Here is a 14,382-nt window from a genome sequence, read left to right as displayed (position 1 = left end):
TACAAGAGTACCCTACTGGTCCAGGGACATGTATAATTAGAAAATAATACAATAATGTTGTGTAGTCTATAATACTATAGACATAGCCAGTTTTACTCATTGAAAGATTTATTAGTGATGAAATAATTACTTTATAATTGTATTGGGAGTCTTACACACATGCTGTACAGTTAATCTGAGCAGTGCATTAATTTGAGTGATGACAGCTATTATGGGAGTGGCTTGATGGAGCGCAGGAGATACCGATAACATGACTTGACCCTTAAGAAACTTTAATTAATGCTGTCACAACAAATCTGCTTCAAAGATAAAATTAAATGAATTGCTAATTACAACATTGAAATAAAAATATTAAAGCCTGTACAAATACTAGAATTCATGAATATTGTGAATCATGTAAAAATAAATACAAATAAATTAAAAACAGTGCACATGTCATTTATCTATTATAACATTTATGTAGCCTAGTTTTGTTCGCTTGGCCGTTTCCTTATAAAGGTCCAGAAATGTGTCTTTTTCCAGCCAATCGCTGCATTGCTGATCGTGGTTTCGAGTATCCATACATCTGCCCTTTTCGGGGAGCACGAGAACGCACAGTAATCTAGACCAGTGCTTCCCAAACCTGTCCTGGAGGACCCCCTGGCCTGCACATTTTGTATGTCTCCCTAATCAGACACACCCAATTTAGTTCTTGCAGTCTACTAACGAGTTGATGAGTGGAATCAGGTGTGTTAGATAAGGGAGACAAACAAAAGATGCAGGGCAGAGGGGCCTCCAGGACAGGTTTGGGAAGCACTGATGTAGACAATTTATAATCCTGATAGTTTAATGAAATACGCAAATTCGTTTGAAAAACCAAATTAGCAGAAGATCTGGAATCTTTCAAATCATCTCAGATGTAATAAGCGACGTACGAAGAACGGGCCCTAGTTATATTAATAATTATCAACAATGTACCACATGCGAAATGACGGGAGGAGTTAACAGGGAAACGTACCCGAGAAACCAAAAATAGAACCACCAGATGAATTTAAGCACCATGTAGCCAGCTATTAAAATCCCATATCGCAGACAGGAAGCATGAAACATTACAAAACATTTAGAAGCATGTATATATTCAGTTAATGCATACAGTTTATGCAGTCAGACATGAAAAGCTTCAAACTTGTATTTTACTAAGTAATCCATTGCATTAGAAAAATAAATTTATCAGTAAATAATCCCTGCTTGGCACATGCAGATTTCTAAATTCCAGTTGAGCGCTGGTAAACATGAGTCACGCATCACGTTACATTGATCACATCATCCGCTACATTTGAATGCACTGAGGAAACTTCGAAAAACACGACAAAGTTATGTATGTCATATTTACCCAGCGAGTTCCTGACACGGATTACTCAATCTGTCAAAGGGAAGAGTTTTTGTAAGTGAATTTCCCGGGATTCTCTCTAGCTGTTGGATGGCTGCTGTTTAACACATTTGACTGACTTGCAACAATCATGTCCATTCACTGTGGTATGACAGGAATGTGTGCGCCCGGACCGCTAGGCAACATGCGCTCCTGGGTCCTAGCACCAGTTTGGGGATACGCGCTTGGACATGAATATTTTTCCTTTTCAGGACTTTCAGGATCTCGGAAACTCGCCTCAGAGAGAAGAGAAGAAAAAAAAATAAAATTATAAAAAATAAAATAAAATAAAAATAAATAAATAAAAATATATATAAAGTATATACAGACCTGGTCAGAATTGTTGGTACCCTTGGTAAATATGATCAAAGGATGCTGTGAAAATTAATCTGCATTGTTAATTCTTTTAAACTTTTATTTAAAAAATTCACAAAAATCTAACCTTTCATTGGAGAATAAGAATTTAAAATGGGGGGAAATATCATTATGAAATAAATGTTTTTCTCTAATACACATTGGCCACAATTAACGGTACCCTTTTGTTCAATACTTTTTGAAACCTCCATTTGACAGTTCAACAGCTCTAAATTTTCTCCTATAATGCCTGATGAGGTTAGAGAACACATGACAAGAGATCAGAGACCATTTCTTCATCCAGAATCACTCCAGACCTTTTAGATTTCCAGCTCCATGATGGTGCTTCTGCTATTTTAGTTCAACCCACTCATTTTCTATAGGGCTCAGGTCAGCGGACTGGAATGGCCATAGCAGAAGCTTGGTTTTGTGCTCAGAGACAGATTTTTGTGTTGTTTTTTTTAGGTTTTTGTTTGGATTATTGTACGGTTGGCCCATTATAAGATTTCTAACAGAGTCAGTCACTTACTGATTTTTTATCTGTTGGTATTTGATAGAATCCATGATGCCATGTAGCTAAACAAGATGTCCAGGACCTCCAGCAGAAATACAGGCCCACAAAATCAAAAATACAGCAGCATATTTCATTGTACACATGTACTTTTTTATCCCTGTGTGCACCAAACCCATCTTGAGTGTTTGCTGCTAAAAAGCCAATTTTTTAGTTTCATCTGACCATAGAAGCCAGTCCCATTTGAAGTTCCAGTCTTGTCTGACAACTGAATATGCTGGAGTTTGTTTTTGGATAAGCTAGGAGAATTTTTCTTGAAACCCTCCCGAACAACATGTGGTGATGTAGGTGCTGTTTGACAATTTTTTGTAAGGTTTTCTGACCCAAAGACTTAACTATTTTCTGCAATTCTCCAGCTGTCCTTGGAGAGTCTTTAGCCACTCAAACTCTCCTTCTCACCGTGCATTAGGACGATATAGACACACGTCCTCTTCCAGTCAGTTTCATACATTTTCTGTTGATTGGAAATTCTTAATTATTGCCCTGATGGTGGAAATGGGAATTTTCACTGCTCTAGGTCTTTTCTTAAAGCCACTTCACTAATTTGTGGAGCTCGGTTATCTTTTGCTGCACATCAGAAATATATTGCAATTTGTTTTTCCTCCTATTTATGTTTCTGTGAAACAGGAAGCCGTGGCTGGATAATTTCATGTTCATAATCCCCCTGGAGTGCTCAAAATTGTAAACATGAATGGGAATATACTTCAGAGATATTTTACTCATAAGAATTTCTAGGGGTAACAATAATTGTGTCCAACGTGTATTTGAGAAAAACATTTATTTCATAATGAGATTTTCCCCCAATTTTCAATTGTTTTATTTCATTGAAATGCTAGATTTTTGTGATAAAAAAAAAAAAAAAAGATCAAAAGGATTAATAATGCAGGTTTATTTTCAGAGCCTTCTTTGATCATATATTTACCAAGGGTACCAACAATTCTGACCACGTCTGTGTATATATAACTTGTAAGGCCAAGACAGAATTCCAGAGATGTTGATTAAAAGTTACTGATGTAGACAAAAATAAATTAGGCTACATAAGAGGAAGAAAGCAGAAGACTTAATCAGAAGACTAAATCAGACAGAGTGAGAAAAATGCTAAGAAACTCACTTTGTGTCACGGTGCACACACGAGGAGGATACAGGAACACGCAGACGAGGAGGTAAACTCAAAGTAACAGTCTTTAATGATTCCAAACAAGGCAGGGCAAGACAAGACAAGGCAAGGCAAGGCAAGGCTGACACAGAGCGGAACACCGGGGAGTAACAAGTAGACCAGATGACACAAAACTGAACAGGCAGGAACTTAAATACACAGGTTAATGACTAAAACACAGCTGAACAGAATAAACTAAGAATCACATTAAACAAGGACAGGAAACAAACCAATTATGGACACAAGAGGCGAGAACACATGACACACATGACAGAGGACTGACACTTTGGACCCCACACACCCAGCCCACGTTCTCTTTGAACTGCTGCCCTCTGGCTGGCATTACAGAACACTGAGCATCCGAACACACTGAAAAAATGTTTTAGTTAGTTCAGCTTAGAAAATGTACAGCATGTGGTACAATAACTACAATAACTGGTTTTGTTGAAATTAAATTATTTAATTAAATTATTTAAGGTTACTGATTATCGCTAAATTCAACAAACCTGAAAATAAAAAACAAGTTTTACTGATGCATCAGTAGAGTTAACCTGATTTCTCCGGCTAGGTAAAATGACTTAATCTTGATATAAATCTATAACCTGCAAAGTCTTATCACGTGAAGCCAATACATCACAGCGTGACCTTAGATAAATTAAAAGAACATAAATGTAAAACTGCAGCATTGTAGGAAAGTGGTTAGATAGTATATGTTTACCTTTTAGATAGTTTACCCTTATCCAGCTGCTGTAAGCATGTTTGTTTAGTAGTATGAGAGATAAAAAGATGAGAGCCAGTGGCTGCTGAGCAAATGATAGTAAAACAATGAATCACATTGCTTGTGGAATAATAAATTTGAAGTCGAGTCGAGCTGTATCGAATGTGAACTGTAACAGGAAAGTACCTTTAGATGGAATTTGAACCCATGCTGTCTGAGGTGCAGTTGCGCTTTCACGTCAATGTCGGAGTAACACATATACGTTTTCTACGTTGTACATACACTTTGATTTGAGCGAAAACAACGTATCTGTGTGGCGCAGCTGACACAAAAGAGCATACGCTGTTTGCGTTCAGTGGATATTCTCCAAAATGGTGCTAGGGTGACGCGGAGGAGACGAATTTGAATAAAGTCGTTTTTTTTCCCATTTGCACTCAAAAAGTATTCTTGTAGCTTTGTAAAATTACAGTTGAACCCCTGATGTCACATAGATTATTTTACCGATCTCCTTGCTACATTTCTGGACCTTGATCTTGTAAGGACCCTTGTTGTCTATGGAGGGTCTGAAAGCGCTCAGATTCCATCAAAAATATCTTACTTTGTGTTTCGAAGATGAAAGGAGGTCTTATGAGTTTGGAACAACATGAGGGTGAGTAATTGATGACAGAATTTAAATTTTTGGGTGAACTATCCCTTTAAGACTGAGTGGAAACTTTTGCTTGGGTCTCCTGCTTCTCAAACTTGTCTCCTGAAACAAAAACTCTAACACTCTCACCTTTAAAGGTTTAGAGGATATCACAGCAACTTTACACAATGTGCTCAGATTGTTCTCCTAATCTAAAGACACTGGTGGTCTCATATTTGTCTCCTCCACTGTTTCAAACAAGATCTCAAGGTCCCACTTTATATTAGGTGGCCTTAACTACTATGTACTTATATTTGAATTAATCATTTGATACAATGCACATATTGTGTACATGCATGTTTTTACATTGTACGTATATATTTAAAAATACCTATGTAATACATCTGTAATTAATTTCTGTAATTACATTTATAATTACACTGTTGACCCAACCCTTACACCTTAACCCACCCTTAAACCTACCCATACCACCAAACCTGTCCATAACCCAGAAGTGGGACCAAGTCATTGTTTTGCAAGTCACAAGTAAGTCTCGAGTCAAGACCCGAGTCAAGACAGACAAGTCCCAAGTCTAGTCCCGAGTCAAAATAGGCAAGTCCAAGTCGAGTTGCAAGTCTTAAACAAGTCATTAATGCTCTTTGCCCAAATTAGTGTGAGTATTAATTACCATATCAAATTTATAGTAATTTATATCAGGAAGTCGGATAGAATATGTTTTACATAGTTTAATTTCATGTGAGATGGGTGCCCTTACAACTACTCAAGTTCAATTTAGGGATTGTGCCAAAATAGGACAAGCAGTGAAAAAAAACTATTTTATTAGTAACAGAATAGCAAAGACAACATAATTTCATAGAAATAACAGCTGCAATATTTGCATGTGTGCATAAGAAAAATAAATTCTTCTAGGTGTTATATCTAAGCCAATGAGCCATTATTTGGAACCTCAATGAAGATTTAAAAACATGTGAGCAGAAACGCAGAAAGAACGGCTTTGAAAGTACTAGAAGAAATAACTGCTACCATACTTTACATGTGAGAGGAAATCTGCCATATGGATGCAGAGAAACTCATGAAGACAGTCATTCAAAAATGCTGGGCTACCATTCTTATAAGAGTAACAAAGACAAAATGTTGTAGGCCTATGTTAAATGTTAAGTTCATAATATGCATAGTTGATCGCTAAATTTAGGGGCTATGTGATACACAGACTGATTTACAACACGTGAATTCAATTATTTATCCCGAAAGAAATAAAAGTGAAATGAGTGCCTGGAGAAGAGGGAGAAAAAAAATGGTATATTTTATAGTTATATATATAGACTACAATTCACAAATAATTTTGTTAAAGAACATTTCTTCAAATTATATTTTAAATGATCATTAGGCCAATTGCCGTTTTTTTTCCTTCAAATTATAGCTATTTGTTTGCAATAATTAATTTTAAATCTAGCTTAAATCAAGGTTGATCTAATAATTAATTTGCACCAAACTTTAAACCTTTAAAAATAAGCAGGTTTACATTTCAACCCATCATTTTGATCCTGGATTTAAGTAATATTTGCACCATAACTTTAAACTCAGATTTAAATCTTGATTATGGATTAACTTTAAACTTAATTGAGGTTTAAATAAAATAAAAAATGCAATTAAAATATGCAACTGATTGAATAAAAATAGTAGAGATCTGACACAAAAAAGGTCTCGGAGAGGATTTTACCAATAAAAATGAAAATTAAAGCACATTGAGTTGTTAGAGCTGCGAGGGTCCGAGTCACAGTATCCGACACAGACGGGAACACCGGGGAGTAATGAGTAGACCAGACGAGATGAAACTGAACAGGCAGGAACTTAAATACACAGGCTAATTACACCAACACAGCTGGAACAGAATTAACTAATAATCACATTAAACAAGGACAGGAAACAAACCAAATAAGGAAACATGAGGCGGGAACACATGACACACACGACAGAGGACTGACACTAATAGGTACATACACCAGTACTTACATAGTAAGTATATGGAAATAGGACTGTAAAATAAAGTGCACCATTTTACATAACCATTACACAGGAATTACCAGTTCTTCAAACTTTGTAAGCACTGTTGCGGAGAGCAATTTAGCATTAACAGTCCTACACAAGCAATTGAAAAACAGTCCTCTTTTTATTAGGTAAGGTTAGGACTTACCAAGCATACCGTATATACCAAGTACAGTATGTGTCTTGTTTGTTACCACATAATACCACATTTTTTTCACAGGTGCCACACATTTACCATGTACATATCATTAGTATGTACAGTAATGTGTCTTATTAGTTACTATATGCAGATACTGTAAGGACTTGCCTGTTTGTACCCACTTGTCTGTAAGTGCTACATATTTTCCATGTATATACGTTAGTAAGTACAGTAAAGTATCCAATTAGTTACCACATACAGGCACTACCTGTAAGTGACCGTTCTTATCCAGACTTGTCTGTATGTACAAACTAATTACCATGCATGTGCGACTGTTAAGTACAGCAGTGTTTCTTATTTGTTACCATGTGCATACATTCAGGTAAGTACCTTGTCTTAACACTCACTTGCCTGTAGGTACCAGGGAAGTACACATACTGTAAAATAAAGTACTGCCCCTTTAACTCTTAATTTATGATTTTTACCCCCTTTATTTAGTGCCTTTCAAGTACTTGACTTGGTGCACACTTTGTAAAGTTGATGAGATCTCTTCTAAAGCTTCACAGGAAACAAATATGAGACCCCCAGATTATTTAGCTAAAGATAAATATCTAAGCACAGTGTGATGTTGTTGATCTCTAATCTAAATTTTTGAGGAGACAAATGTGAGATATCCAGAGATATCTATTCTAAAGCTTTAAAAGAGACAAATGTGAGAGATTCATTGTCTGTAGCTAAGGAGAAACATTTGAGCACAGTGTGTGATGTGGTTGAAATCTTCTCTAAAACTTCAAAGGAGACAAATGTGAGACCACCAGAGTTTTTAGACTAGGAGAAATATCTGAGCACAGTGTGTGATGCTGTTGAGAACTCTTCTAAACTTTTGAGGAGACAAATGTGAAACCACCAGAGACCTTTAGCTAAGGAGAAATATCTAAGCACAGTGTGTGATGTTGTTGAGTGTAATGAGGGTGAGGCTGAGGCTGTGTTAGAATCCATTTGCATAAATTTAATGATGAACCATTCAACAATCCAAATCGTGAGGCAAAAATCAGAGTCGCGTCACAGGCAGAGATGTCAAAATCACAGTATTCAGTCCAACCAGCAAACAGACAAGAGAAGAGGGTAATCCAAAAGGCAAAAATCCAGAGAAACAGGCGAAAAATCATACACGTAGCAAACAAAACAAGATTTCTCAATTTTCTTGAGAAGAATGCGAAAGGGTAGAGTTTACCTGGTTGTCCATGACGCAGTGAAAGAACGGCTCCAATCCCGCAATCAGACGCATCTACTTCTAACACGAAGGGAAGGTTAGGATCAGGATGCTTGAGAATCGGGGCTGTGGTAAAACTGTTCTTTAGTTTGGTGAAGGCTTGGGTAGCTTCTTCAGTCCATTTGAGTTTTGATGGTTTGCCTTTTAACAGTGACGTTAGGGGGATGCAATCAGACTGTAGTTATGAATGAAGCGTCTGTAGAAGTTTGCAAAGCCGAGAAATCTCTGAACTTCTTTTACTGTAGTGGGTTGAGGCCAGTCTGTGACTGCTCTGACCTTGGAGTCATCCATCTCGACACCTTGATGACTGATGTTGTACCCAAGGAAGGACATTTGCTTGACATGAACCTCGCATTCCTCTGCCTTGATATATAGCTGGTTATCCAGCAGGCGGGAGAGTACAATCTTGACATGTTGGATATGTTCAGGTTCAGACTTGGTGTAAATTAGGATGTCATCAATGTATGCCACTATACACTGGTTCAGTAGATCTCGGAAGATTTCATTGATTAAAGACTGGAAGACTGCTGGGGCATTAACAAGTTCATATGGCATGACCAGGTACTCATAGTGCCCCCTAGTGGTGAGAAAGGCAGTCTTCCATTCATCACCCTCACGAATTCTGATCAGGTTGTATGCACTTCTGAGGTCGAGCATAGTATAGATCCTGGCCTCACGTAGTTGTTCCAGTGCTGAAGGAACCAATGGAAGGGGGTAGCGGAACTTGACAGTCACGTTATTTAAACCTCTGTGGTCTATGCACGGCCATAAGCCTCCATCTTTCTTTTCCACAAAGAAAAATCCTGTGGCAGCTGGTGAAATGGAGGAACGGATAAATCCAGAGTTCGTGGCTTCTTCTATATACTCTTCCATGGCTTGAGTCTCGTTGCATGACAGAGGGTAGACTTTACTTTTAGGAGGCATGGCATTGAGTAACAAATCAATAGTGCAGTCCCATGGTAGATGAGGTGGTAACTGTGTGGCCTTAATTTTACTAAAAACGTCACTGAAGTCAGCATAACAGGACGGAATCTTAGTGGTTTGAGTAGTGTTTGAGCTTTCGATGCTTGTCGTCAAACAGGGCTTGATTATGGCTGAGTGCATGCAATGGGTTTGGCAGAATCTAGACCAATGGGTTAGTTCACCATGATGCCAGGACAAAACTGGGTCGTGAACAGACAACCAGGGGTAGCCAAGGATAATTTCATGTCTGGGGGAGTCAATAACGTAGAATGAGATGGCCTCTTTGATGGAATAGTTCAACATGTAGTTGATGTGGTTGGGTTTGGTGGTTGATGCCATCTCCTATGAGGGTGTTGTTAACAGCAGTGATCTTGATGGATGGAACACAGGGCTGAGTGGGAATGTTGAATTTGCTAATGATGTCCTTATGGATGAGATTCAGGGCAGGTCCAGAATCGATCAGCACTGTTAAATCAATGAAAGTATTTTCAGTAGATAGCCGAACAGGAAAAGTCAATGATTTGGTATGGAGTTTGTTCTTTGTTCTAAACTCGATGGCGTAAACTTGATCTGCAGCAGTGCAGTTACCTTGAGACATATGAAGCAATTGTCTAAAAATATCCTTGCCCCCAGCGGGATATTCAAACACATCATGTAACTGTTGAACAAAATACTCATAGGAGGTACAAAACAAACGATCTGATCAGCCCAATCGATCACTTTACCAGAAAGCAGTGACATTAGGAAAGCACAATTCTTGTGTTTCAGAAAAACTGTTCTTCCTGGTTATCAAAAAAAATCTCCACTTGACGAATAAAGCTTAGCTGTATTGCTCAGCTGAACCATCACATTTCTCTGGAATAGCCAGTCTTACCGTCTGTGGTGTGGGAGAAGGAAGCGATCGAATGTAATGGGTCAGATTCTCGTTTGCAGACTGAAGCTTGTTGAGCTGTTCTTGGTAACCCTTGAGCACTTCACTTTGATAAGCAAAAGCCGCTTGAAGCTGGGAAACTTTCGCTGGATTCATAGGTGGCAAAGTATTCTGTAATGAGGGTGAGGCTGAGGCTGTGTTAGAATCCATTTGCAGAAGTTTAATGAAGAATCATTCAACAATCCAAATCGTGAGGCAAAAATCAGAGTCGTGGTCACAGGCAGAGAAGTCAAAATCACAGTATTCAGTCCAACCGGCAAACAAACAAGAGGGTAATCCAAAAGGCAAAAATCCAGAGAAACAAGAGAAAAATCATTCACGTAGCAAACAAAACGAGACAATGGAAACGCTCGGTAAGACAGTGAAACTGGCAATACTTCACAAGGTCTGTTTGGCCTGGCCATGCTTAAATGGCTGCCAAACAGGAAGTGATCACAGAAGCAGCAGAGGGAGTGGGCTCGGGCGAGGGCTCCCTCTGCTGGGGTGGCGTTGCATTGATATCTCTTTTAATAACAGCATTTGCAGCGCGTTTCTTAATTTGCATGTGTTGTGAGGATTTGCAGATCGTTTCTTAATTTGCATGTGTTGTGAGGATTTGCAGCTAGTTTCTTAATTTGCATGTGTTGTGAGGATTTGCAGCTCATTTATTAATTTGCATGTGTTGTGAGGATTTGCAGCGCATGTGCTGTCAAAATGATGTAGATGTTTTCTTGATTTGCTGGTGTTTTTTCCTATTTGCATGTGTTTTCTGAAGTTGCAGCGCGTTGAGCTCTCTCGGCCACCGTAGGAATGGGACTGTGCAAGCGTTGGGGGTGTTGTTGGAAGCAATCTACTCCATCTATGTTTTGATCATTGTTCTGAATTCGATCCAGACATAGCCTTTGACAAAAACATGATTTTCTCAGCTTTTTGTTTGCAGAAATAAATGCTTTTGTTTAGATAAATAGGTAGCCCTGACCCAAACTCATTTGGGTCAATCAATCAACTCTATTGGCATACCAAGACAGATATTGACATGTCAGACCACACAAACAGAATAATGTTTTGAAGGTACCACAGAGACACAATTCACTCTCTTTAGGATGCCAAACTATTAATAGTTTGTCAGCCACACTAATGTCACTATCATGGCACACTTTCGCAAATCCAATGATTATTGTCAACCTATGAACAGGTTTGAACATTTGTATTGCTGTTTTATCCTTTGCCAGGTACATATTGTGTTATATCATATGCAAAATTGCATGTTGTGGTTTAGACTGCATATCTAGAGAGTGACAAACTCAAACTATAAGTCCTTGAGCAACATCTTTAGTAATCCAGTTTTTGTCAGGATCTATACCCTGCTTTCCCTCAAACACACACAAATGTAGACAATTGCATTTTTAACAGCAATCTTTATTAAACAACTGTATCACCATTAATCTAAATCAGCTTCCAAAAACCAACCGAAAATTGACCATATGCCTTATTTATAAACAATTAGTAATAGGTATGGGTGTTTGTGTCCTGTATTTAGTTAAAAAAAAAAACATCATACTCTTTTCAGAATTAACCAGAGGTTGAATCACATTCAAACTATAATTAAAAGGAATTATAGTCTTCTGGTGAAAAGGCCTCTAACACTAGCTTGCTCTTGTCTTTTTCTATTATATCTGTTTTCTTTTTATTTATTGTATAATATAAAAAAAACCTTGTGTTACGTGTACTGCATTAAGCTAACTGAGACTTGTTATAGCACTTGCATATCATTGCTCTTTTGTTCATTTTGATTGCTTCCATTGTCCTCATTTGTAAGTCGCTTTGGATAAAAGCATCTACTAAATAACTAAATGTAAATGATACAGGAGTGAATTACATAAATGCAATTGTGTTTATGCAGCAGTTTGTTTCTCATGTCTCATGCTTTGTTGGGGGGTAAATAATGCTATATGTGCAGCAACAGCAGCTCTCACATGTTCACAGCAGCATGTCTTTGGTCCATTACTATGCCAATCTCTCAGAGAAAAGAAAAAAAAGGAAAAAAAAAAAATTAAGCCCATCAAAATTTAGCCAAAATTGCATTGCAGTACAATTTCACCTCCAGCCAGCTGCTCAGATTAGCCACCGTCATGCAATTCTCTAGAAATTGTAAATCTATTTTAACAGATTAAAAAGTTTTTTTCCTATTCTGGATTGAGTTACTTATCAGCCTATCATGGGAAGATAATGGCACCTTTGTGGAACTTTGTGGAATTTTATTAGACTGAAAAATCTAATAAATAAGCAAAAATTTTCACCTCTGTTATTCTCAAAATGAATGTTTGCATTTACCAGTGTTGCATTTCATGAAAAAAATGTCACTATGGTGTATTCATTCTGGCTTTATAAATTGGATCAAAACATAACACTCTAAGACTAAACCTGTAACTTATTCTTTAAATTTGCATCTAAATCTAGGCCTTAGGTAACAGGGGATAAGTGTACTGGACCATTAAATGAGTATACCATTCTTACACATAAAAAAATAAAACAAGAAATATTTTTGTTCTAAGTCATCATGATGTGATATGGCCAAGAAATGAAACAGAACAAAATCAGTTATTAAGTGTTTTAAGCAGAGATCCAAACAGTCAAAATGACTAAAAACTGAGCATTGTGCAATTTGTGTGCAAGAGTATTAAGATTATACACCCTCAAGCAGCTGAATTAGGTTTTTTATTGGTTATTTAAATCTAGCAGAGTGGGAACATGGAACAACTTATGTTACATCCACAAATGTAAAGGTGTTTTTAAAAAATCGGATCATGACCATTCTAAGAAGCAATATCAAATATTACTAAGGTAAGTCACTCTCAAATCAAAGTCTGCTTCCTACAATGTATATAATAGACGTATGTTAAGTATCTCTATCTCCATCTTTTTGTCCCAGAAACAAAGGCAGAATTTGAATTCATTCAAAAACATTCTTTAATCTTTTCCTCTCCTCTCTTGCTTGCCTCTTTAACTTTATTGCCTGAATTTTTCCTGCAAGTTTTTTTAAAACCTCACATAAAAGATTTCCTACCTCTTCAGTTGTTCCTGTGTTACTTCTAATGTTGTTGCAGCTGCTGCAGACAATATTAGCAAATACAGGCAAAATACAGCAGACTACTTTGGGTGTTCGATAGTTGTCCTCAAATATGAAGTGTTTTTCAATCAAGAACAGAGAGCTGGAACTACTCAGAATTATATGATTTGTGTGAGCATTTGTGACGCCAAAACAACGCAAAATATGTTGCCTCAGTGCATGTGTCTTGTCTTGACATGTCAGTCCAAGTCTACACACACATCCTCTGCCTAGACATGCTGGTTCAGCAAACTCCAAAGGCCTTGGAATGGGAAAAAGGGAGTGTGAGAAAGAGACATGGGTTGAGGGACATAAAATCACAGGCACAAATACAGACAGACAAAGGAACAGAGACAAAAAAAGTCAGAGATAAACCATGCAAACTTTACGTATAATAAAGAATACAGAAATTAGCTATCAAAACAGGGACATATATAGGCCTACACATACATATAAATAGCTTTAGAAATGTACCCTATATACGTTTCTTTATAAATACTGTAACCTAACCTGAACAATTTCTGCATTTAAACAGATTTTAATAAGCAGATAAACACACATACATAGTAGTCAAGTAGTCTTACATGCACAAAATAATGCTTTTTTTAAATCATGTACCATAAGCATAGCTTTAAACACAATGGATAGTAAAGACCTTGTTTTTGTTTTTTTGTGAACAAAGAAAACATCATGATCATGCATAATAAATCATGAGATGTACTCATCTTAGTTAATGTTTTAATTAAGGTGTTGTTCATCCATGAAGTCATGAATCAAAGACTTTGAACTCGTGTTAGTTCCTGATAATTCATGAGACATTAATGCATGAAGTAATGCATAATTCACGTATTAATTTATGCATGAATTCATGGTTTATATCTGAATATCATAAACTGTGCTGCTCGTAGAGAAGGATGTGTTATTTTTCTTTTAAATGTATTATTGCTTTTCTAAATGATCACACTGTTATTTTTGCCTTGTGGGTGATAAAATATGGTATTATTTAGCAATCAGAATATCATATAAATTTGACACTTTTCACTTGGGCAAGTAAGCAACCACCTGAAACCCCTTAATATTTGCATAGCA

General features: G+C 37.1%; 1 protein-coding gene across 3 annotated transcripts in view; it reads right to left on the bottom strand.

Moving 5' to 3' along the window:
• The window catches only part of LOC306851530 (angiomotin-like protein 1), a 50,186-nt gene extending 36,711 nt beyond the window's left edge, over positions 1-13,475 (bottom strand). Inside the window, exon 1 of one of the 3 annotated variants that reach the window (XM_079387825.1) lies at positions 13,252-13,475. The gene's annotated coding sequence lies outside the window, so the exon portion shown is untranslated. Of the gene's footprint in view, positions 1-1,372; positions 1,535-13,251 lie in introns of those variants that run through there. The other 2 variants (XM_079387824.1, XM_079387826.1) reach the window with 2 other exon arrangements.
• Between the last annotated feature and the right edge of the window lie 907 nt (positions 13,476-14,382).

The sequence above is a fragment of the Barbus barbus genome, assembly GCF_936440315.1.
Source record: "Barbus barbus genome assembly, chromosome: 31".
In the NCBI taxonomy this organism is placed as follows: domain Eukaryota; kingdom Metazoa; phylum Chordata; class Actinopteri; order Cypriniformes; family Cyprinidae; genus Barbus; species Barbus barbus.
The sequence above is the reverse complement of the archived record's forward strand: the minus strand, read 5'-3'. Positions and strand labels throughout refer to the sequence as shown.